The sequence below is a fragment of the Crocodylus siamensis genome, chromosome 4 (assembly GCF_052110815.1).
Source record: "Crocodylus siamensis isolate JL-2025a chromosome 4, ASM5211081v1, whole genome shotgun sequence".
In the NCBI taxonomy this organism is placed as follows: Eukaryota; Metazoa; Chordata; order Crocodylia; family Crocodylidae; genus Crocodylus; species Crocodylus siamensis.
In genome coordinates, this window is record NC_143398.1 from 11,497,388 (window position 1) to 11,524,186 (window position 26,799).

Genomic DNA, 26,799 nt, shown 5'->3' on the forward strand with positions numbered 1-26,799 from the left:
TTATATTCCCCCAAATTTTTTAAGAGCAAAATAAAAATAAACTAAAGTAAAGATGAAGATAGAACTGGCACCAGCAAGGTTCTCACGGTTTTTTCTGGTTTTAATTATTTTCACAAGGATAAAATACATTAAAAATGCTATTATTATTTTTTTTAATCATGTCACAAACTTTCAGCCAGAGCCAGGATCAAATAATTTCTTTCTCCTTATAATGAATATGATGTTTCCTTGTGATATAATGGGGCTTTTCGCATCCCAGTGTAGATGTGTTTTCAGATAGTTAGGTACCATCTGCAGATTAGCATCTTTTCTTGACAGAGAACAAAAAAGCAGCATCTGAAGAATACAAGCTGGAGCTGATATACCGTGCATATCAGCAAAATGGATAAACCCCTCTGTTGCTTATTCTGTCTTGATGTCAGCATTATTAGGAGTAGTTTTTACGTCTTGTAAACAAGTTTCTGCATGCATTACAGTTTCCAATATAACAATCAGACTACTCTAGTTCATAGAGGTAGGTAGTGATGCAGTCTGGATGCAGCTGATAAAATTCAAATTACCTTCAATTTCTTTAAGCATGAAAGTGATGTTGTTTAAAATATAAGTTATAAGACCTGATTTCAGTCTAAAAGGAACAGTTACGTTCTTACAAATATACTTCTTTTGAGTGACATAGGAATAAAGCTTTGATCTATCCCTGGTCATATTGCATAAAAGCTGACTATTGTATGGGGTAGGCAGGAGAGAGGAGAGAGACCAGGGGCTTGCTCCATGACCTGGATAAATTAATGTAATAAATTTTTCCTCTCTAAACCTACCCAGCATTTTAAATCCATCATAGCACTCTCGGTTCCTTCTTGCCCTGAATTTGTGCCCAGTGAATATGTATATTATTAAAAAGATGCTGTATTCGTCCTCAGAGATGGTCACAAGGTTGTATTAGGTTTCCCAGTCCTGCAACCTCATTTACAGCAATGAGAGGGGGGTTTTAAGAATCAGGCTTCTCATTTAAGACCTGAGCCTCCACTCCTTGCAAAGGCAAAGCTGCCATATAGTTCAGTAGGGCATCCTGTGAAGGGTACTAATAAGTTGATGAGTTTTACTTTATAGGATCAATCTTTCCATCTGTGAAGGCTGGTTCTTGGGCCTAATTTTAACATATCTAATTCTGTGGACATGTACAGAATCATTGTGAAATGAAGGATCTGCTCGCCTCCCTTTACCAGATACAGACGACCATTTGGAACATCCCCTGCAATTCTTGCAAGAGGATGTGATGATCATTTTTTACTCATATATTTATGGTTATTTATCTATAAACCAGTTACCACAAAAAAACCTGAATTAATGTTCTTCACTGAATGTAATTTTCAGTATCCTTGTCTCCTTGACAGTATAATGCCTTGTGTGTAGGCGTGAGTCTTTTGGAGGGAAACTCTGGAGCAGTCTTACTAGGGCATTTGCTGTATGAATCAATTTAATTAAGAGTTCAATAACAGAGAAATGCCGTTTTGAAAAAGCTCTTAAAATTTTAACAGCAAGGAGGAGTCTACAGACTCTAAATGTCTTGTAAAATATTAATGGACTTTTTCTGCCAGATGTTGTCTGGGAGAAGGTTTTTCCTTTTTTTAAGAATCACTACTGGTTTTATTAAATGTGCTTATGTAATATAGAAGCATAATTGCCTTAGAGAGAACTTTTTGTTCAAAATATTCTGTTTTAACTTTTAATAAGCCACAAGATTTCCATAACAGGCTATGGAATACGTGCAAATACAGTTTCAAAGGCAAGGTACCTCTTTTAGAATGCAGTTTGTTCTAGACTAGAGTGGGTTCACCATCACTGCAAATTCACTGTAATTTGCAGATTGTCAATACATTTTAGGATTTCCGCCTTTGCTCCCCGTAGCAGAGTTTTCAATCCCTGTCATGTTCGAAGGCCTCCAGGTCTATGGGCTAATGATGCACCAGTTCAAATTAGTGGTACAGCTCCCACAGATCTTTGCAAAAGTAGGATCTTGCCTCCTGCGTTTTGATCCAGTTTATAAAAGGACAGGATTAGAGTCAGACAAAATGGATTGCTAGCCAAGCCAAAGAAATGAATAGATATGGTTGGAAAGAGAACATGTGACAGCCTGTTAAACTTACCTGTAATGTTAAAGTAACCATTCAATCTGATTGCAATAATAGCCCTGAATATAGAGCATTAGGACACCTATACACATGATGGACCTCTGCTCCAACGCGTACTAATTGGCATGCGTCAGAGCAGACTCGATTAATCAAGTCTGCTGGAGCATGCTAATGAGCGCTCTCCAGCAGCCACTGTGTCGCATGTATTCAGCGTCCCTGTATTTCAAAATAGCGGCAGGGCCATTTTAACTAAAGCTTATCAAACAATTTTAGTTAAAGCGCCCCCACCACTACCATTTTGAAGCCTGAGATGCTGAATTTACATGACGCTGTGGGTGCTTTAATTAAAGCAACTGTCAGAGTCATTCTAATCATAGGCAACTCATAGGAGGGACATGGGGGGTGGGGGGACACATGCCCCCTGAGATTGGCCACCGCCACTGCCGGCTTCTGCAGGCAGTCACCACTCACCACCCATCCACCTTTGCTGCTGATGCTGCCACCAGTGTCTGTGGGCAGTTGCTGCTCACCGCTCCCGGCATCTGCAGGCAGTCACTGCTCTCCACCCCCCGATGCCAATGCCAACATCTGTGGGTGGTCACCGTTTGCCACTTCCCCCCACCACCGACACCGCTGCCAGCGTCTGTGGGCAATCCCCACTTGCCACTTGCTGCTGACACTGATGCCTATAAAAGGTGTCCCCCCCCCCAGTCTCGGGAGGCACGAGTCATTCATGGTTCTAATTAAAGCACCTCCCACCCCGACCCCAGACTACATGTATAGTGACTTGGAAATTACGTACCAGAAATTTTTTGACAAATTTGAAGAAATTTCAGGGAAAAGGAATTAAAGCAATTAAAGGACTGCCACGAATGAAAATTACTGAAGTAATACCTATCTAGCATGGTCAAGTGCTACCTAACAACAATTTTAAAGGTCTATAACTCCGTAAAGGGTTAAACCAACCTTAAAAGGGAAGCAGGGCCTTCCAGAGGTCTCTCCTCCCTTTCATAATTGACATTGTTTGAGGCAAGGCTAGGTTTTCTTGTGCTGCATAGAGCAGGCCACCACCATTACAATCATCACTGTCGAAACTTTTCAAAACACCAGAGTAACTTATGGACCCAAACAAATCTGTACAAAAAACTGACTTTAAACTGATTTTAGCCATGTAGCAAATCTGAAAAATAAATAAATAAAATAAAAAATAGACTCACGTGGAATTGAACAAAAAAGTTTTTTGTGCTTCGGGTGCAATAAACCTGAATATGTTATGTTGGGGCATGTTTTTCAAATAAAAGCAAAAAGCTAGATTCACAAAGCAGAGGAGATCATCTGTTGTCTCCCATACCTACATCTCAGTATTTAGGGAATTAATTTGAAATAAAGGAGAGTTGGTTTCAGTTCCCCTCTCTGCCTGATTTACTGCCTGCATTTGAATTCGGGTAGTCACTCTAACTTTCCAGAGAGTGCCCTAATACCTGTATGATACACTCGCCTGGGTCTCGTCTCTCCTGGTAAAGCTGTTCTAATCTGCATAGAATATTTGAATATTCACTGATTTAGATACTGTTTGGAACTACTTTTCCAGAAGAGACTGAGTATGATCCAGGGACGAAAGACCCGGGTTTAAGCCCCTGTTCCAAATCAAGCAGTGAGAGGATTTGAGCCTACGTCTCTCACATCCCTAATGCTTCCACAGTCCAGCCCTATGTCACTTAGGTGCATTTGTTAATTTTGCCTGATGACAACATTGGGATTCAGTTAAGTAGCAGAAAATTTTGGCTAACTGGAGAAAAAAATCCTAATATCAAGTTTCCTTTGTAAGCTGAGGACCTGTCATTTGAATTCTTCACAATAAGCTCTAAGTATTGCACTATAACTTTTAATTTTGTATAGTTCTAGACAGGCTGTGGCCAAATTTCCTGAAAAGCTTAGCACTTTCTGAAGAGCTCGGGCATGCGATGAGCTTTCACACATTGCAGTGCTTTTCAGAAGGTGCTAACAACCACCCTCACAAAATCGGCACTATCAGGAGGTCTTTTGTGGAGCCCAAAATCACTAACCATATTAAAGATTTTGCCCAGAGCTTTTGCATATGGTAGATGTATGTATCGGAAATACAAGTTTGAGCCAAGTTATGAGGTCCTCACTGGGACTACCTGGAGCACTAACCTACACTAAGTCATGATACTTGGGCAAGGTGAATAGGGTGGTCATTTTCTTAAGCATGTATTCATCCTGCTGCTGGTATTAGCTGTTTTCTGTCATCCAGAACAGAAAGTACGGCATTTCAGTGAGCCTCAGTATTACGACACAAATGAGTAAAACTGTTTTGATAATGAACAAATAGTTCAGAAACTCGCTTTCCTAGTTGCCTGAATACTTCCAAACATAAGAAATTAGAAAGGCAAATCATAAATAAGGTCACAGACGTTTGACAAAGGAAAATTGTTGGAAATAATGTCAGATGCCACTAGCCTTTCTTAACCAGAGCTTCCACAGACTAATATCTGGAAAACCTGTGGCAGCCAGTGTAATTGTTAGAGGCTCGGTGCCAACAGACATGAGTTACATTATGAATCAAAAGCTAAAGCCTCAAAGCATGTTTATAATAACCATATTTATATTGCATGTGCAATCTACTTCTGTCATTGTGACTAAGCTTGCCAGGCCACGTCTTTTTTTCCCCAAGAACTATGTTTGGTGTCTGTAGCTGTGTTGCACGGCATTGTAGTATCTTCAAAGCTGATGAAATGTGGTCTGATTACTTGGGACTTCTTCAAGAGCAGTCCAGTAAGCTGCGTGTACTAGCATTGGTGATTCAGGAAGCTGACATTCTTCCGTTTGAATCAGTAATGATCTGCAGAGGTGCCATAATCTAGATGAGAAGTTAAACCTAGGTCGTGCCCACTTTATTGTCATTCAGGATCTTATAACATTTGCTGGGGAAAAAAACCAAAACAGGGTAGTTTAATCCTGGGTCCAGTTTTTAAATTGTGGTTTTGATAACTACGAATCTGAGCTTAATTCTTTCCGTTAGTTCAGGACAATTTTTTTTCTTCACTTCTGCTCTTATTTTAGTGCACCACTACTAGTGCTAAGCAGTAAAGATGTGCAAAATGAGCCCTATTTCACTTGAATTCGGCCCGAATAAGGGACAGTGATTCGATTCATTGATTCAGATCACTGTCCCCGATTCGATCCAGCCGAATCCCAATCTGAAGATTCGATGCTGATTCAGAGAATCAGCAATTCGGCCATAGACGCAGCTTTTTCTACAAACCTTGAGGTACCAGGTGCAGCTCATGAATGCTGCGATGCTGGGGCACATGGAGCATCCCACAGGAGCATGGGGGGCCCCTGTGTGCTCGGCAGTGAACCTGGAAGTGGACCGGAAGTACAACAAGGCTTGGGACAGCTTTGTGACATCAGTCTGAATTCATTAATGGGTAGCTTTCCTTTGACATTGCTTTGATATTTGGCTGCAGCTGGATAAAAATCAACTACAAAGGAAAATACATTCCACCAGAAGTACTTCAGGTCCACTTCCAAGTCTGCCAGGGAGTGCGCTGGGGGCCTCCCCCACACCTCCCAGCTCAACGATCAGCCACAGGGGGACCTCAGGTGGCCCCCCAGATGCAGGGGACACCAGTCACCAAGCCAGAGGGACATGGGGGGGGGGGCCCTGCATGCTCCCCAGTGTATCCAGATGTGGTCCACTTCCAGGTCTACTGCCAAGCGCCCTGGGGAGCCCCCTGCGCTTCTGTGGGGTGCTCCATCTGCCCCAACATCGCCGCACTCAGGAGCCTCCTGGTACCTTGAGGTATGTAGAAAAAACATTTCAAGCTGTGTCTATGTCCTAATAGCCGAATCTTTCCGAATCTCTCCAGATCAATTCGGAGGGTTCCAGTTTGATTCGGAGAGATTCAAAGGCCCTCTGATTCGATTCAGATTTGGAGATTTGGCTACTGAATCAGGCTGAATCTCTGCTGAATCGAATCAGGGTCCGAAGCTTCGCACAGCCCTACTAAACAACAGCTGTAATCTACCCAGAGCATTTCTACATTTGTAAAATTCAGTGGCTGGCAAGTGTTTCTTATGTAGTGCATGCAGTCTGTAAAGCACTTTGGGATTCTCTGGATAAAAGGAACTATCCATACTTATAATTCTGTGGAGCTGATTGTCTCAGCAGAGCCTGATCAAGCAAAACAGTTGACTTTGGCCTGCTGTCTAGAAGAAGCCTGTATTGTGGGTTTCCACCCCAAAACGACAGCGAGTGAAATACTAGCACACTACTTCTGGATATTACAGATTTTAGGGCAATGAGAGGGAACGTAACGAGATTCTGTTACACGTCATTATTTTAATTATCGATCTACATTATCAGCTGGTCTTAGCTGATGTAGCTTTCTGGAAAACAGCGCCGGTTGGAACAAGCTGAATATCTAGGCCAGCACAGTTTATTCTCAGTGTGAACAGTGCAATGTACTTTGGGAGTGAAAAGCAGTAGCATTTTTCATCTGAAAAAGCGACCTATGAGAATAGATTTGAATGGCAAGTCTGATGTTTGTCTTGTTTCAGAGCTGTACATCATTTTATATTCAGCTTGGCTGAGATCAGTAATGGCTTCACTTCAGGAATACAGGCTATGAGTATTTCCAGGAGGTGAAGAATTCACTGTTGAAAAACATGTCATCACAACTCCCTTTAATAATGAGAGTCTCGGACAATTAAAAAGGTGACCACCGCAAACAGAAAATTAGGGGCTAAACAGAGTCCTAGCAATGATAAACAAAATGTAGTTTCCTTTGTGGGTGATTTTTATCCAGCTGCAGCCAAATATCAAAGCGATATCAAAGGAAAGCTACCCATTAATTAATTCAGACTGACTTCACAAAGCTGTCCCAAGCCTTTGCTGATATCTGATTCTGACAACTTCCTAATCTTCACAAGTTGTCATTAAGAGTGACATTAAAGCTGCCTGCAATCAATCCCAGCTCTCACCCCATTGTAACTCAGAGACACACTCTCTTTAATCATGGGGAAGGAGGGGGGAATAAGCAACTTTTCTTCTTTACAAGCCGAATTTACAATCTGTCAGGGCATCGTGCCAGCAGATCTACCTCTATTGTTTGTGGCAGGCACCCACCTCTTCCAGCTGGGGAAACTATAGGAACCTCTTGCGGTGAATGGAAATATGTTTCTTTAACAGCCAAGAGAAGCTTAAGGAGGGAAGGAATAATCCTTAGAAGTGGGTAATGTTCTTTAAACAGTATGAGTATAGCCTTATTATTGATTTAGAGATACAGAATGCAGGCTACCTGAGATACAAGAGACGTGGTTGGAAGAAGATAAGACGTTAATCACAAGAAAAGATTTGTCTTTAAACCATGACCCACAAAGACCGAACCTCTGCAAATGTGCATAAATGAAGCCAGTAATTCCACCTGTGGACATAAACAAAACGCTCGGCTGCTTCTTGCCATTACCTGAATCCCGCCGTGGGATTACAGCCTCGTGTAGAATTTCAAGGTACGCGACGCCTTTATATTTTCATTCAACTGTGAATGACCCAGCTGATTGAAAGTAGCTGGTGTTTGTGTTCTAGTCCATCACTTGAGCGGGTATCCACTAGACGGCGACTAATATTATTTTCCGGCCAGATCATGACAATGCCTTAGAGTAAAATGTACTAGCATATTATACAGAATTTCAAAGATTGCATTCAAAACAAAGAGGTTAAATGCCGTTCTGGGAAGGCAACCCAAGCACTGACAGCAGCATAGATGTAGTCGTTGTCTTTTCTCCGGAGCCACGTATTGCTACTGCATAAACACTAGCAGCAAATAGGAATTGTTTTTTATGGTGCGTAGAGGGGAGAATTCTAAGTTGCGGCTTATCCTAAAGGAAGGACCATTTAGATTGAATAACAGGAAAAGTGGTGTTTCTTCCACTGGAATAGCCTTCCAAGGGAAATGAATGGAAAGGTATTTAGGGTAGAAAGAGCTAGACAGTATACTGGAAGCAATAATCCTGTATTGGCTTGAAGACAGTCCAGAGACGAACTAAACAAATTGGCTCCTTTCTAATTTCTGGCATCGTTAAGAAGAGGAAGAAATTGGCAATCTTGTTTTAAATGCAGAGAATTCCCACTATGTGCCAACACAAAACGGTGTCCAGACGGTGGAATAAACTCTCTTCAGAGGTGGTGCAGTCACCTACCCTGGTGGTTTTCAAGAGGTGACTGGACAGTCACCTCGCTGGGGTCACTTAACCCCAGTTGTCTTTCCTGCCTAGTGCAGGTGGCTGGACCTGATGATCTGCAAGGTCCCTTTCAGCCCCTAACATCTATGAATCTATGAAAATATATATATGGAGGACAGAGAAGATGTGGTAATAGCTACTCTAAATTGGCCAGGTATTAATTGCTTCCCATATGTTAAGATCTCCTTTCAGTACATGCTTCTGCTTAGTTTTTTTGCAAGGTTGCTCCGGTTCGTGTGACCAGACTCTCAGCAGGAATGGTGCAGGCACCTACCCTGGAGATCTTCAAAAGGAGACCGGAAGCGCACCTTGCTGGGGTTATTTGACCCCCAGCAGTCTTTCCTACCCAGAGCAGGGGGGCTGGACCCAGTGATCTCATGGGGTCTCTTCCAGCCCTAAACTTCTGTGAATCTGTGAATTATGAATGATGCATGTATGGTCATATAAAGCCAACTCAGGTGGTACTGTGGCTGTTTTGCATAGCAGTACTACAGTGCATTAGCATAGGGAGGGTTTACCTCAATTTAAATGTGCCATTTCAGTAGTTCTGGTGAGCTGTTGCAGGCTGGAGGTAGGGACGGGGTCGGGGAAAGTGCTGACCCAGGCATTTGATCCTATCCAGCCCTGGGCCTGTCCTCCCTGCACCCACTGCTGGGGGCACCAGATGAAGTGGGTGGGCAGGCAGACAGGCTGGAGACTGCCCCAGGACCCCCGCTGGCAGGGCGCACTCAGCTGGGTGACTGGGATGGGGCTATGGGTTAGCAGGGAGCAGCTTCTGGGAGCTGGACAAGCAGGCAGAACCAGGGCAGGATTATGGGACGGTGACAGTACGGGGCTGGGGCTGGGGCCCAGGACAGAGCTGCAGTCCACTTCCTGCATGTCCCTATGACAGGTGGCAGTTTCATGGGCAGGGATGTGCAGGCAGCAGATCATGGCTCTGCCCCAGGCCTTGGCCCTGCATTATCACCACCCCACTATCCCAACCTCCACCCACCCACCCATACATCCCACTCCCAGATGCCATTCCCCACCCACCCATGGCACCATCCCATCTGCTCGACCAAGCACACCCTGCCTGTGGAGGTCCCAGGAAGGTCTCTATGGAGACCCCACCCACCCTCTCCATCTAGCACCCCCAGCGGTAGGTGTGGGCAGACAGGTCACGGTGCCCAGGCAGTGGTACTAGGTCTGGCAGCGCAATAGAGACACTGGCAGTGGCAGCAAGAAGGAGCCACTGCTGCTGGAAAGCCAATGCCAGCCACCACGCTATTCCCACCCCACTGTGTGCCTGGGGGCAGCAGGACCATCTGCACACACCATGGCCTGGGCAGGATCCTGAGCTGGGGCTGGGTAGGGCTGAGGGACACACTGCAGGCTGATTAGGATCCCTTGGTAGGCTGTATCTGGCCCACGGGCAGCATTTTGCCCACCCTAACAAAAGGGCTCTTCTCTATTTCCCCCCACCCCAACCCATCTTGCCTCACTCTGCCAAAAGAGGGTATGACTAGATGCAAGTGAGGTAGTGAGGCAGCATGAAGTCAGGCAGAAGGCAAGAAAGATTTGCACCTTATAAATTAACTAGATCAGAGATGCATAGCATAAGCTTTCATAAGCAGCAGGGTTATGACATCAGATGCTGTGAAGGGACTACAAGAAGCAGACTGTAGAATACAAAGGTGGGGGGAAAGAAAGGGGGGATCACTGCCGAGAGAGAGAGGGGAAAAAAACAGTTAACACATTGGGGGTCATAGGGAGTTATAAAAGCTAATCCAGGTAATGAGACAAGAATCCATAGTCTTGTTTTAGACCATACAATCCAGTCTGTGGATGAGTTCTTGCTCCACAATTTCCAATTTAAATTCATTTTTTAAGTTTTGCTGTCTAAGAACAGCCACTCTGAAGTCAGTGATGTAATGTCTAGAGAGGTTCAAGTGGTCTGCCTTGGGCTTGTCTGTCTTTCTGGGACTGATGTCAGGTTGGTGTTCATTGCCCCCATCTATGCAATACAGAGAGCAGAGGGGCACTGTTAGTAAGGGATGGCAGATGTGACATTGGTAGAAATGTATGTAAATGGACCTCGGATGTTATAATCTGTGTTATTTGGTCCAGCGATGACATAATCTGTGTTGATGAGGTGGGGGGGGGACTCCAGAGCTGCTCTGGCTGGGCTGCACAGGGATTGGGCTCAGACAGGGACAGCTGCAGCAGTGGCAGTCAGTCAGGTTTCCCCTCCCTGCATCTGCTCCCAAGCTGGGACCAGGCAGGGAGGGGGAACCTACCTACCCCCACCACTACAGCTGCCAATGTCCTGGGATAAGCCCACAGAACTGGCTTTAGGGAAAATGGTGCCCTGGGTAAACTTGTATTTTGAGTCCATCCTGTCCCCACCCTGCCCCCCAGCATCCCTCCCTGCCCCCTCTTCCAGCGCCACCCGCCCCGCCCCCCCAAGTCAGTGGCACTGCTGCAGGCAGAGGTAGGCAGGCAGGGGCACAGTGTGCAGTCCGGCAAGGAGGAAGAGCCACCTGCACTGCCTGGCTCCTGCTGAACAGTAGCTGGATGTGGGGGGTGCAGGCTGAGCTGGGCACCGCTCCTCCTGCCGCACTGTTGTGCATGCATTGTGGTGTCATGACACCCTAGGCAGTTGCCCATGCCATCTCCTAAGGCCAGCTCTGTGAGTCCAGCCCCATGTAGGCCAGCTGGAGTGGCTCTGGAGCTCCCCTCACACTCAGGACAGTGGGGACAGCAGCAGCAGCTGGCAGGGGAGGGGAGGGGAGGGGACAGAAAGAAAAGGGGACAGGGCATGCCTCTGAGCATGGTAATGAGGGGTAATTTAATTCTTACCTTCTTCAGGGAGTTAAAGTCCATGGCTACGGCTCCTGCTACATGGTCAGAAAGGGGGTACAACTGCGCCACTGTACCCCCTCTGGATCCACTCCTGCATGTAATGCATGATTATAAGCCCAATATATAACAAGAAACAACTGCAACATTTTAGGGAAAATCAGGGGATTCAATCCCTGGGAATGTCATAAGTGGAAGCTATTTGGGGAGCATGCCCTAATGCTTTGTAAACAGACCCGAGCGTAGATTAATCTTGGTCTTGCTCACTTTGACAACGCCACTTTTACCAATAAAATATGATTATTAGAAATATCTGGAGAGGCTGCGAGAATCGGGTTCCAGTGTAATAACCAGCACATCACAAGTTCCTTTAAATATCCTGTACAGCTGGGACTTATTTAAAAAGATAGATTTCCTTTTATTATTGCCCGTTTGATTCTTGTTTCTCAAAACTCCTGAAGAGGGAACTATTTTGAACACATCTTAATGCATGTAATATATAGCACCGTGAATGTTCATGGCATGTTAAAAAGAAGGAAAATGCACGTTCTTTTTCCTCCAAGAAAGATCTTGTAAGTGTGTTTGACATGACATGGAGACGTTAAGGATTTGGGGCAAATGAGAGGCTAGCTTTATACAACATTAAGTTATGAGGTCACTTTACTTATTGTACATATTTTATTTCTACTGGTTTTTGCACTTACATGAATACAGCAGACCTTGCATATTTTGACAGGTTTAGTGCAAGTGTAACTTAAGAACACGGGAGACATTTCTGTCTTCATAAAATAGCCAAATTGTTTTCCACTGTTAAATACTGGCACAATGTTGATGACTCGTAGTTATCACTACTATTTGCCAGTTGTAGAGAATTAGTCAAACTTAAAAGTTGGTTCTGATTCCATGAGGTAGACCAGATCATTAGGTGGTGTAAATTAACCGAATCAAACATACGGCTCAAAGTGCTGCTGTATCCAGCCTACCAGACTACCGCCAAGTTAGGGAAGTTTTGGTGTGGTTGGAGAGGTGTGGGTTACCAGGGAATTTAGGGCCCCTGTGCCCTGGTGGACATGGCTACATACCCCATAGCTGCTTTGTCCATCACCACCACCATGGCAAGCGACCTTCTGGCCCAGAGCCACTAACCCTACTGCTTCCAGCCCCACTACCACCACTCTGTTCCCCAGGCTGGGTCCATCCCATGAGGGGTCTAGATCAGGGCAGGCAAAATACGGCCCACGGGCCGGATGCAGCCCACCAGGCCATGCCATCCAGTCCGCAGGATAGAAATTTAGAAAATTAATATTTATCTGCCCCGGCTGCCTGTCATGTGGCCCTCAATGGCTTGCCAAAACTCAGTAAGCACCCATGGCTACATTGCTTTGAGTATAGGTAAGCCAGTTCAGGATGTGGCATCAATCTGGTTTATTCCCAAACTTTTTGCAGTAAGGGTACAGTTTTTGGTAAGTTCTGTAATAATGAATGAAGGAGGCATCAGGACAGTGCAATCCTTAGAAAAGGCCAGCAACATAAACTGGGTTAATTAGCTGTGATTTCCCACCCCCCATATATTCTTGGGGATTCATATTACCACCTGTCAGTGAATTGAGGTGTCTTTGCAGCTTCACCGTTGCTATTTATTTCATATAGAAGTCTCCACTACGTAAAACACTTCCAGGTGAAGGGGTCTATCAGTAGTCTGGTGCTGTTTATCAGACACTGCCAGATGATATCAGAAACCTCTTGATAAGGAGTTTTACACAACAGCTGGCACCATAGACATAACTCCTAGATGAGTCTTTTCAGTGTAATGCAGTCTAGGGACTCAGACCCCTGACATCTCATTCACTGCAAACCCCCTTTTGCATAGATGTGTAATATTCAGACCACAGCTCACTATGACTAAGTGTTGGAAGGAAGGGGGGTATTTTCTTTTTTCTTCTCAAAATTTAACTTTTTTTTTTGTGTATGTCCTTTTTGCAATAAGGAATAATGCAACATGCACCTGTACTCATGAAACATAGGCAGCTATATTAGTAGGCTTTTTCCCTACTAGTGGTTGGTTTCCAACAGTTTATCTTGGGGAGTCCGTGTTGCTGTGCACTTCGGTTAACATGAACTGGTCGTTAGGCCAGATCACTGAACTAGTGAGGATTGAGTTTCAGGTTGTTCCCTGAAAAAGTGTCATTAACGTGCACGCTACAAGATAGTTTGGAGCAAAATCTAACTTTTCTATGATATCTGTAGATGGTATTTTTTGGCAAAGGAGAGAAATCTTGACATATCAATTGCTGGAGAAACTGGCTTGTGAACAGAGAAATGCATTCCTGGCTCGGAGTTTTTCCATGCCTTTGTGAAGTGAAAACTGCAGAGGCCCCAAATCAACACTGCTAAGTCCTTATAAATCGTGCCCTTTGGGCTAGCTTGAAAGGAAGCATTTCAATAGAAGTTATGATTTGGATGCTTTTTTGGCCCATTTGAGGCTTATCTCAATCACGCTCTTTAAAAATAAGATGTTCTTGCTTTTGCATTGTAATGCAAATATTACATATTTCCAATAGGAACTTTTAGGGACAGCATATAAAAAACTCATACCCTAGAATTTTAGTTTTGAGCTAAATAATAGACTTAAGGGTCTAACAAAAGGCAGCCAAGCAAGCCGTTGGTCCAAAGTGACCTTCCATTCTGCAAGGCAATCAGGCGGGTTTGCTAGGAAGATGAACGAGCGCTGAATGGAAGCCCATCATGCTAAATGAAAGGAGTGGTAGAAAATGGTTTTGCCCTGGGGACATAATGACTTAGAAAATCCAAAGTGAAGGAAAAGACAACAAGAGTCTCAGAAAAGAGGGCATCAAGATCTAGATTTTCCTTCCCTACTAAGACTGTGCTATCCTGGAGAGTTTTGTCACCTGTCATTTGTTTTAAAGGGTCAGTTCCCACATGTGATCATTGTACCATGGAAACTCAAAGTAAGGGATAGATTGCTGCTGAGAAATTGCATCCTGATTTCCCAACACATAGATTACAAAGGAGCTAATACCTGGACATGCCTGCAAGATGTTGTTACAGTGAAAATAAAAGCTCCTATGCAACAGGCAGCCTAGAGTCACAACAACAGTGCTCTTAGTCACAGCTCAGCTGGTGAGACGTTTTATTTTTTTTTAATGAATTTCATTCGGGCTATGATTTCTCATGGCTAGTTTGAGATCAAAGACGCATTTGTTTTGGTAAGCTAGTAAATTTAAATGTAGGTGTTTTTGTGGAATCAGAACACAAGAATATGCTTTTTACTAGGGCTAGATTAAAGCACTGGCACCATAAGGCTACAATTAGAAGTCACCCGTGCAGAATGGAGTCTCAGCTGCCAATAGAAAGGAAAGGTTGAGGACGTGACCTAAGCTTGCCCAGCATATGGTCATAGAGGCTAGGGACAGAAGTTACACGTAAACTGGTTTAAGTGATCAGAAGCTGGTTTAAACCTGTAACAGAAGGTCAGTGCACATAAACCAGAAGTTCACTGGACATAAACCAGTTTCAAAAAGGCTGAACCTGGTTTGAGATAAAGTATCAGACTTTAGTGTCAGTTTAAGGTAAGTATCAGACTTACCTGATTTGGGTCAAACCGATTTATGAAACTTCCAGACCAGAGAGTCTGAGAGCAGCAAACTGACCCATGCACCTCAGCATGGGGTTAAGCCCCGGAGTCAGTGCTCCCAGTATCTCTAGATATACCCGATATCTCAGGGCATATTGCTTCCTGCTTTGGAACTGTACCCAATACCTCCCTTCATAGGGATAATACTTTTGAAAATGCATTTTGGACTTGAGAGTCACTTACACACCTTCATGACTTTGACCTCCAACCAGTAAGGAGTCTAGGTGTTCTGGTGCCACTTAGCTTCTCAATGGCTCAGTTTTACCTTATTACAAAATGGGAACAGCAGCACTTCTTCATCCCCCCAGATATGCTGTGAGAGCACCCCCAGGTGTGTGGGGCTCAGATGCTGTGGTGAAGAGAGCTATCTAGGTCCCGGAGGGCAGGGGTCAGCACCCTACAGTCCATAGGCCATATCCAGCCTGCAGAGCCAAGACTTTGGTGGTGTTCACTGGCAGGGGTGCTTTGCCCATGCCATGCTGCAGACAGGTGGCAGGGGCCTTAGCAGGGGGAGGCTTGTCCACACCGTGCTGCAGCCAGGCAGTGGGTGGAAGTGGCAGCAGCAGTCCAGTCCTGATGTTGGCCTACCTCCGTCCCAAGCTGGGTCATTCCAGCTTGCCACCGGAAGACATTGCCAACCCCTTCCTTCAGGTATTTGGTGGGGATCTGGGTTTTAATCTAGGCAAGGCTCATTAACTTGGCCCATTCATGTAGGGCTGTGCTATACCTAATAAAATTATTTCCCTACTCAGTCAGCCAACGTTAGGGATGCACTTTGTGACCACTTGGTCGGTGATAGCACAGTAGTGTTTTAAAGAAAGAAAATGTTTTGCATGTAAACTTCAGTTGGTGAAAAGTCAACAGAACTTACTGCTGCTGCAGATGAGATAACTAAATATCACAGTTAAAACCATATCTAGTGTTCTTTTGCTGAGACGTTTAATGGGTTTGCTATTTAAGCGTGGGTAATATGAAGTAGCCTTGCGGCATTATGGCAAAAAAGATACAGAATCCAACTTAGTATCTATTTTTAGGACTGAACAGACTCTGTAAAGGCTCATTTGTCTGCAGACGAGCTAGTTAATCATTTCTGTTTACATGTGATTATGAAAAGAAAATTTCTACACCGCATTCCTTTCCTTAACTCTGCTCTATCTGGCCTGCATGTGTCCCAAAGTTGCTGTCATTTGTGTGGGTGGAAAGAAGTGAGAGGATTAAGTAAATGAAGTATAACTGCAGCAGCCGTTATTTGTTCGTTATAAGATGAAGTTGTCATTTCTAAAACCACCAACTTGTGTATTTTTTATGCACGGGTACAACTTTTAAAGAAGACAAAGTGTTCTATGCTAATTAATAAATGTGGCTGGCAGAACAGCAGGATGAGGGAGTTAAGCAGGGGAAGGGATCATTAGAATGGTGTTATTATTTTAAAGCGCAGCGTTGTTTGCAGTTGCTCGAGTTAATGTTCAATTTAACTTGAATTAAAAAAAATGAAATATAGTGTGTTGCAAATGACTGACTTGGAGCGCTTCCAAACGCCATTGAATTTCAGCAGTTTCAATGTTCTCGTCTAAGAGAAACAACTGGTTTTAAATAAGTTCTATGCTCGTTCCTGCTCTTTGAATAGCAAATAATGATGTTATGCCTTGCTACGTGAACTGTATTTGGCACCCAACTACACCATTAACATTACGTGCAATCACATATATGCAGTATGAATGAAAGTAGAATCTAGGAGCCCCGGTCACGGACCAATCTATTAGACACTGTACAAACACAAAGCAAAAATATTGTCTTATGGTTTTGTATGTGGAAAACCTAGAACAAAACTGTCCTCTGGCTTGTCCCATCACTAGGAATATCTTTAGTGCTGCTACCACTTTTGCCTTTACATTTAATATTTATATGAAGATAATACAAATGTTAACTCACCGTTTTAAAATATGCTTCTGTGTTAGCTACTTATTATGCTCGTTGTACAGATGGGTAAACTGAGGCTGTAAATGGCTTGTCCAAATTTATCCAATAGGATGACTTACCCAAACAAGCCAGTGCTAAGAATCCAAGAGTCCTTTGTCTGATGAGCAGATTATACTTCCCAAATATGTCTTCCTTTTGAGCTGCTTTTCAGACAGCTCCAGAGACGTGTGTGTGTGTGTATGTGTGTATGTATGTGTGTGTGTGTGTATGTATATATATGTATGTATGTATGTGTGCATGTATGTATATCTGTATGTCTCTGGAGCTCTGGGTGTGTATAATACAAACTGACTACAGCAATTAATATAAAGAGTATTCTGCTTACAAATTCATTTAGCTATTGAGACATGGATTTTGCATTTTTTATGAATACTCCCTTTACTCCGAGTGCGGTAAAGGGAGTATTTTACTGATAAGAACTTGGCTGGGTATCAGATTCATTTGGAACCAAATAAATAATTTCCACTGCAGTTATGTCTCAGCAGAGGCAAGGAATAAGACTGTTGGGAGCATTTTAGGACTACCACAACACTGGAAAAAAGGAACATGTGAACCACAAGGAGAAGAGATGGAGATCATGATTGAGGGAGTGAGGCCAGGGTTTTAGAGAGATCAGGGATGTTGATGGTTTGGAGATTATGGTAGGATTATGACCCAAGTGCAGGGATCAGTATTAAAGACGGTTCCCTTTCTACATACTGATCTTCTGGTATTCCCTTTTTTTAGCATCATACTGTGCTCAGCTCTGGAGTAATTTAGGCAAAAATAGTTTGAGTAAAGTGTCAAAGAGGGTGAAAGATGGGCTCAAGACTTGACATGTAGTCTTCTGCTTGTAGCCATTAGAAATTACGAGGACTTGGAAACTGTGCAATCCTGGTTCTCACACACTGAAATTAAAGCATCTGACTGGGACCTATTAATCCCAATGATCTTTTTTGTAATGAGTCATAACTAGATTTTCAGCCGTAGCTGTCATGTTATGACAGGATACGTGCGCAGCCAGAACCTCTGAAAGGCTGCATCTCTACAAATGCAAGAGTCACGAGGAAAAGCATCACTGCAAATTAGTCCCAGCAGTCTTTGCTCTGTATTGAAGTCAACTCACAACACACAAGGTAGTGTACAGATTAACACTGAGCTCCTCTTTAAGAAGCAGGTGCAGGGGGGTGCAGTGGCATGGTTGCACTGCCCCTTCCATAGGTGTGCCCAGTTGGCAGCAGTGGCAGGTTTGTTTCCTTGCTCAATCTGCCCCACTCCCCACTGCCACTGTTCCCAGCCTCATTGTCCCCCCCCCCCCCCCCACAAATGCAGCTTACAGGAGCCTCCAGTTGGAGCAACCCTGGGGCTCCCCCTTCCGCCCCCACTGGATCAGCTAGGGACAGTGGAGGCAGTGAGCAGGACCCCTTTCTTCCAGCCAGAGGTAGGAACCCCTGGGCACCCCCTGCTAGAGAGGGTGAGAGGGCAATGGGAGGGGAGGTGCCTGCACTGGAGGAAGTGGGTGCCAAGATCAATGTGGCGGTGGTGGAGTAGGGGGTGGCATCTCACCTACTTCAGGGACTCCAAAAATGCCCCCAGCATCTGCTTCCCTAGTTCTCTCAGCAGGGTGGTGGGGAAGGGGGGGCTGTAACCTTCCCCTGCGGCACTGGTGGCAAGTCCTGCACCCTCCCCTTTTCAAATTCCTGGATTTGCACATGCACATAAACAATTGCATATAAAAAAAAGAAATCCTCCTCTCCTATAAGGTGAGTACGAGGGTGTTTCAGAAAGTAACAGCAACTTCAAAATAATGTCACTTTGTGTGCAAGGATCATTTACTAGACCACATCACTTCTCTGCATAGATGTAAATGGTGGGTGTGTTCAGCAATGTGTCATTTCCTACTCATGGTGCACAGAAGGTGCTGACAGACATGGAAAAAGGTGTGCTTTACTAGAAGAAGCAGTGCATTAGTTGGACCCAGCTCCGCATCATCTGTATAGATCAGGCACTTCAGTGGGGCTTTTTTGGCACTTTTATCTAAGAATCAACTCTTAAGTAAAAGTGCCAAAAAAGCCCCACTGAAGCGCTTGATCCAACAGACAATGAGCAAGCCAGGTCAAAGTGGCACAGTGCCCCTTATGGGTGTGTGCTGGGCTCAGTGCAGGGGCACTCAGGCTTTAAAGTAAAGCACTGTTTGGGGGGACTTTTTTACATCTGAAAGAAGCCAAAATAATATTATTTCACAATAGCCATTCCTTTCTGTAACACCCTCAAGGAATCAAAAGGCACAGGGCCTGTAGGATCGCAGAATCATGGAAAAGCAGGGCTGGAAGGGACCTCCAGAGGTCATCCCCTGCCCAAGGCAGGAGCATCCCTATCCAAACCATCCTATACAAATCCATAATCTAAGCTCTTAGTAAAACTGCTCTCTCCCCTGACACAGCACCCTAACCTGCCACAGATAAAGCAGAGGGTCTATAGCAGCCAACATCCTGTTTCAAGCAGCATATATTGAAATAAAGCCTAGAATTCAGGAGTTGGCCTGTCTAAAGGATTTCAGACATGATTTGGCTGGGCAGGGGCCAGTATGGCGACAAAAGCATTATTGAACAGGCAGAGGATTTCCTGCAAGCCAGCCACCAGTTCAGTACAGCAACCCGCATATTATCTTTGCTTTTTACAACAGTGTGTCCAGTCCTATGGCAGAGAGGCTCAAAGAGATGGGTATATCTGTGTGGGGAGACATAGTTGCCGTTAATTCTTTGGTAGAAACCTCAGATGAAAACAGACACCTAAGTGGCAGGGAATCTGATGAAGAAAGTCCTGAGCTGCTGCAGCTGACCAGTGTAGATCGAGAGAACTTAGTAGCCAGCATTGCTTTTCCTACAGCGATCAAAGTGGATGCGTGCAATAGGGTTAATTTGGACATCACCACTTTAATTACCTACGTATCTGCGCTTAGCTGTGGTGGCTGCTATTTCATCTTTAAGGAGAAGGTGTTAACAGAGCAGGCAGCACAGGAAAGGAAAGAGAGTCCTGCCTCAGCTGGAGGATTTCATGAAAGGAAAGGAGCTGTTTGCTTGTGAATCTGCAGTCAAAGATTTTCAATCCATCTTGGAAACTTTAGGTGGACCAGGGGAGAAAGAACGAGCCACATTGCTAGTTAGGAGAGTTAACGTGGTGCCAGACCAGCCATCTGACCATGCCTTAAGACTAGTGGCTCGTTCAAAAATCACTAGCTGCTGACTAACCATCTTTGGGACAGGAGACACTTTAAAAGCCATCACAGTGACCACAAACAGCAGTTTTGTTGGGGCAGCAGCTAATCAAGGAGTCAAGTTCAGTGTATCTATCCATCAGCCAAGAGCAGTGACAGAAAGCAAGGAGTCTGTTGCCACACCTTTGCCAGAGAACTGTACAGCAGGTTGTGGGCTTTGATGAAGCCACCTAATTAATTATGGTCTTTAAAATAAATGATTTATGCCGGTGGGTGACTTTTCTGTTACAATACCTGATTAAACCTGCTGCAGGAAGAAGCTAAGAAGTAGAACTGTTAAAACAATAGACTTTCTTTTCATGGGCATCAGTCAGACTATTAACTGTAATTGCTCGAGAAATACAGTTTCTTAAAGGACTTGTAAAAGTTTTAACACAAAAAAAAAGAAACCCCAATAAAAAGGGGGTTGGACTCAATGTTCTATTGAGGTCCCTTCCGACCCTAACAGCTATGAATCTATGAAAGTCAAATTAATAAGAATTGAGTGTCCCATAGGGCTGTGCGAAACATTGTTTCATTTCAACGTCCATTTCAAAGAGACACTGTTTCATTTTGTCATTTCGTTTTGGTTCATTTCGAAGCACTGCCCCATTTCGTTTAATCAAAACTCTTTCACTGTTTCAGCACATTTCGACATTTCACCCGTAGGCTATAATGGGGAATCATGAAAATGCCTAACACTTTGTCATTTGTTGTCTGATACGGATCAAACTCGCAGAGATGGTAGCCCCTGTTGAGGGCATGAATTCTGCCAAATTTTCAAGGAAATAGATGCAGAGGTTTCTCAGAAGCTGCACCTCAAAGTCTTGAAAGCACAATTCATGACAGTTGCCGGTAGCGGCAGCCTCCCGTCATCCAGCATGCAGATCCGGGGGTCCGCTCCCCCGGGAGGGCTGCGGGGCAGTGCTGGACTCCTCCTGGGGGTGCAAGCCCCTGGATCTGCACCGGATGACAAGAAGCTGCAGCTGCCACTTGGGACTGGCACTGGGGACAGCCCGCACCCAGCACCGGAGAACACAGATGCCATTGCTGGCCCCAGGCAGCAGTGGCAGCCTCCTGTCATCCCGGTGCAGACCCAGGGGCCCACACCCCCAGGAGGGCTGCAGGGCTGTGCTGGACTCATCCTGGGGGTGCGGGCCCCTGGATCTGCACCGGATGACAGGAGGTTGCCTCTGCCTCCTGGCACAGCCTGCGCACAGCGCCAGGCCCATGGGGCTCAGCCCAGCAGTAAAAGGCAGAGCACAGCCCTGGCTCTGCCCGCCTCCCACCACTGGGCTGTGCTCCAAGTGGCTCCACAGCCCCACAGAGCTCAGCCCAGTGGCGAGAGGTGAAGCACAGCCCTGGCTCTGGCTGCCTCCCATCACCAGGCTTCACTTCACGGTGCTGCAGAGCCACTCGGAGCGCAGCCCAGCGGCGGGAGGCGGGCAGAGCCAGGGCTATGCTGTGCCCCCTGCCGCGGGGCTGAGCTCCATGGGGCTCTGGAGCCACTCAGAGCACAGGCCTGGCTCTCCCTTGCCTCTCGCCACTGGCTTGTTTCAAAACTCAAAGTGTTTTGAAACTTTCAAAACGTTCTGTGCGCCCTCCTTTCTTTACGAAGCTTTTTGATTCATTTCGATTTCGCTGTTTCGAGCTCGAAACGCATTGAAACAGCTTCGACACGAAACACTCGGAGAAATTTCACGCAGCTCTAGGGTCCAAGTCCCAGTTAGTTTTGCAAATGCTCTCCTTTGCCTTCTGTGTGCTAACAATATTGCTAAAAGGTGAAGCAATTGCTGCTAGCCCGGCAGTTAACAAGAGCATCCCAAGACCTACATTCAACTGGCTCTGCTGAGAATTCCTTCCATGCAGCGCAAGCTCTCTCTGTGTTTAAGATTACACCTGATTTTTTAACATTCTGCAAATAAATAGAACAAGCTGTAAGCTTATGTTGTGCAATGTGAAAACACAATAGTAATCACAGCTAATGACTCTGCTAAATGCTAGACGCTGCGCACCTCCTTGTTTGGTATTTGTTTTGTATACAGAAGGTAACATCGACTGAATAACTAGGATGCCAAGTTACAGATGGGGTTGTGGAATGTTATTTGACAGCCGATTAGAGTAATCTGACAGAAATGATGACTTAATCACCACGACAGACTCCAAATTCCCAGATAGAATTCCACCCAGGTTAATCTAATTTCCCTGCAATATTTTTTGCCAGAAATAGACTCTTACCCTGCTTGTTTTCTCCCATACAGATGTCACATGGTTTTGACAAGAATGTAAATAGGTAGAGTTATTACCATTGAAAAGATGACTGGGAGATTTTAAAGCTGGAAAGGAGCTGTACCTTTGAGAGGTTTTATTTTTTCCAGCATGGCTACATTTACAAGGGGCTGTACCTGCTTAGGGAACAAGATTTTTTTTAAACCTAATTAGTCATCTTTAATTTATAGGCCATGACTTGGGGTTGGATCCTGCCAACACTGAAAATCCCATTGGCTTCAGTGGAGCAAAATTGTACATCTTGTAAGCTGTTATTTCTTCTTTAGCTCCATGTCCTGTGTGGAATCTGCTTGTCATGTTGGAGTCCTGATCCTGTGTGGCCCAGGCTAGGGACAGAACTGACACGTAAACCAATATAAGTGACTGGAAACTGGTTCAAATCTGTAACACAACAGAAGCTCAGTGTGCATAAACTTTCCAAATGGACAAAACCAGTTTAAGACAAACCTGGATGGATGTAGTATCAGACTTAACTGGTTTAGGTTAAATCGGTTTATTGAACTTCTGTCCCAGATCCCCTCCAGATTCAAGTTAACTCCCTCAGCATCCCAGGATGCTTTGCACCTCCCCTGCACACCCCCTCCTCACAGAGTGGGCAGGCAAGCCTTGGCCCAAGCTGTCTGCTCCAGGTGAGCATCGAGGTGTGCGCTAGCATCCCCAGCTTCTGGCCTGGGCCACTGCAGGCATGTGGCTGCATTTCTGGAATCAGAAGTGAATGTCTATTCACTTGCTTATCAGTTCAATCTACACAGCTTAAACTAACCTGTGGAGATTGAATCAATTCAGCCTCAGGCTTTTTGACTTAGCCCTGGTGAATACAGGACTGGGCTGGGACTTGAGAGGCTTTGGTTCATTTGTTGGCTCTGCCATTGGCCTTGCTGGCTAATCATTCTCACCCCACTGTGCCTCCAGTTCCCCATGGGGTTACTGATGCATACCTCCTGTGGAAATTGTTTTGAGATACACTGAAGAAAAGTGCTACGTAAGTGTTAGGTCATATTTATTGTCTGTCTGAATGAAGAAATAAAATAAAAATAAATAAATTAGGGCTGTCAATCAGCATTAACATGCATGATTAATGCAAGAGCCAATTAATGCGTTAATTTTTTTTAAACGCATTAATTGCGTGTGTGGTTTTGGAGCCGGGTGGAGCCGCCACTCTCCTCCCTGTGTTGCCCAGGATCCTGCCAGGACCCTCATGGAGCTGCTGGATGCACTGGGTCTCAGCAGGAGCCTGGGTGGCACAGGGAGGAGAGCAGTGACTCTACCTGGCTCATCGGCAGCACTGAGTATGACTTGGGCTCCATCAGGACTGGGCTAGGGCCGGGCATGCAGGTCTGTGCGGAGCAAGGGCTGATGGGGTGGCTCACGAGGAATCCCACCCTCACCCGCCAGCAACGGCTGCCTCTGCAGGGTCGTAGGGCAAGGGGCCACCACTGATGCTGCTCCCTGGTGGTCCAGATTAGGAATTCACGGGGACCCGCAGGTCCAGAGGCAGCTCATGCCAGAGCTCCCAGGCTGTCCTGACCTGCCCCAAGCTCGAGCTATGGGGCCCAAGGGTGCCAAACAGCCCTGCCATGGCTTGGCGCTGCTTTCCCCGAACACCCAGCACTGCCAGCCCACCTACTTGGAGCCCTGGATGGAGATTGTGTGGGGTTTGTGGGTTCATGTGCTCCCCCCACCCCCTGCCTTCCTACTACATCTGCTGGAGCCTGCATCCTGCTGGGACTTGCATGGAGCCACCAGACCTGCTGAGTAAGTAAGCAGGGTGGTTCAGGCCTGGGCCAGGGCCTTGGCCAGAGCGGCTGCCCCCAGCCCGGGCTACCCACAGCCACCACTGCTGGGGCAAGGGCAGGGTGAGCCCACCACTGCTGGGGCCATGCTTGGGCTGGGGATGTGCCCTGAGCCTGGCGAAGCCCCTTGAAGACCCTGCTCAGATTGGGCATCCTACCAGGGCATGCAGGGGACCCCCTTCCCTGGGCTCCAACCCCCCCCCCCCCCACACACACACACACAGACCCCCCCACCCCCAACCTTACAAGGAGCCTGCATAATTTTGCATGATTTTGAGTTTTTCTGTGCATACTTTTGAGTTTTTACCTGTGCAAGTAAAATCACTGTTAATTGTGACTATATTTTTTAATCATGCAATTAATCACAATTAAATGTTTTAATCATTTGACAGTCCTAAAATAAATCAGTAAAAGAGCTATGATAAAATCATGTATATGCTCTTGTTCCAAAGAACTCTAAGTGTGATCCTTCAACCTCTCTTTGGAGGCTCTCCGCATTCAGAGAGACCTCGTGTTAAAACACAACAGTTGTTTCTTTTGCTATGGGAACCAAGAGTTATTCCAAATCTTGTTAATGGATGTAAATAATTTACTTGCCTTATTTTTTTAATTCCCCACCTATTAATTGCATATATAAGCTCATAAATACTGCACTTTTATAAGCAAAGCCTCCTTCAGGTCACAAAAAGACAGCCTTCCCTGTTTATAGCATGACAGCATGGCATGTTGAGAAATCACTTACCTAGAGATACATAAGTGTATGGCTTTGTGATGTATAACTACAATAACTGCTTTCTGATAAGACGTGAAATCCTTCATTTCAGGAGATGACATGATTCTAGTGGGTGGCATCTAATTTGAAACAGGTTTATATCATCTGTAATCTTTTGGAGGACCTGAGAAGCACAGCTATTTTATTATTTTATAGCCTACAGTTATACAAGCAAGATAGAAAAGGCAGAGATGATTTTCTTTTTTTTTTCTTCTTTTTTTTCTTTTTTTTTTTTTGCGCTCATTGTAGAGTGAACGGAAAGTACCCATTTAGCCTTTGTCTCTGTCCCTTTAATTTTCTCATTCACTGCACACCTCTTCCAGATTCATTCTTTTTTTTTCCCCTGCCTTTAAATATTTTATGGGCAGAGGGCTTATAATATGTATTGTCACGGCAGTTGTCTCTAGAGGTCAGCAATGAGTTTCATAATGAGATGCGAACCAGTGACTCTGTAAAACCCATTTCAGGTTATAAATGGCATGTTTTATTGAATCTAGTGTTAAAGGTTGTTAACTTATCAATTGGTGATGGCCAGGGTTAAACAAGCTTCAACACGAGCCCTCTGATGTTAGAAACCTGACAGGGTAACGTTCTTTACCACCCTTTTCTTTCCAGCACCATGTTTGTGTTCTGCACCCATTTTACCGTGGCTGCCCTGCAGTTTCAGCTCTCAGGACCTCCTTCCAATCTCACATTAGTTGTGCATGAATGTAACTCTGTGGACTACACCAGAGTTACTCCTGGTTTACAGAAGAGAATGGGGCCTGCACAGTTGAGGGGTAGAAACAGATGCAGCCTTTGGGCCTCCATAAAAATCCTGCATTACCCCAGAAGACTCTTCTTCAACCTAAAAAATGTTTATGGAGGCACAAAGAGACAGCAAATACATTAGACATATATACCTTTTGTTGTACCACAACATGCTGCTTTATTGCAGCAGATTTATTTGCTTTATGGTGGGAGAGCACGAGCAGCCCAGAGCTGCCCACGCTATCCTGCCACCCCTAGCAGGCATTTTTTGGGTTTGGGGGTCCTGGTCCTGCATGCCTCAGGAATTCCTATGCAGGATTGGGCCCCTCAAGCCCAGAAAATGGGGCAATCTCTGGAAGCAGGAAAAGATGGGGTTCCCGACTTCAAGAGACTCACTTCAGAGATTGCCCGGGCACATCTCTGCAAGCAAGGAATCCCAGTTTTCCCCACAGGGAAAGCTGGGACACTCCAGTGTCAGTCCTGGGTCTCATCCTGCGGACCACACCGAAGTGTCGAACTCACTGTGGTGCAGTCCCAGGGCTCAGACTGTCAATCAGCCAATTGCAGTCTGAGCCCCGATACCACGTACTGCACATGATCCCCTTCATTTGGCGACATTTTTTTCTAACCGTGGTCAGGAAGTCATGGACAATCACTCTTGGCGCAAGAGGAAGATTCTTAATTTCTTTGCGAATGTAACACTAGCAGATCTGTAGCATTTATTCCCTCGCAGAAGTGGATTGATTGTGATACGGTGACCACTCTGGGTAAATGGGGGTGACCACTGTATTGCAAAGAACCCTTGTGTTATGAACTTGATCAAATTGGCTTCCGCGCTAAAAAGATCCCCACAAATTAGAGTCATGTCATTATCAAAATCAGAGATGCAACTACATATCTTCTGAGTCTGTTTCGACACTACCAAATTAAGTGATGTATCAGTACTGGCAGAAAAGCAGGTAGATTTCCTGTCCAGTTCAGAGTTCGGTTGGTTTGTTTTATTTTCCATTGCTGCATACTCTCCAGAGCATTGGCCATTTGAAATAACCCAGGTATTGGTAAATCCTGCGTTTCCCCAAAAGACT

General features: G+C 45.2%; 1 protein-coding gene and 1 pseudogene across 18 annotated transcripts in view; both read left to right on the top strand.

The window, feature by feature from the left end:
- CELF2 (CUGBP Elav-like family member 2) overlaps positions 1-26,799 on the top strand; it is a 618,606-nt gene that overhangs the window by 495,290 nt on the left and 96,517 nt on the right. The gene's annotated exons all lie outside the window — the stretch shown is intronic.
- LOC149865473 (UPF0415 protein C7orf25 homolog) lies at positions 19,417-20,292 on the top strand (annotated as a pseudogene).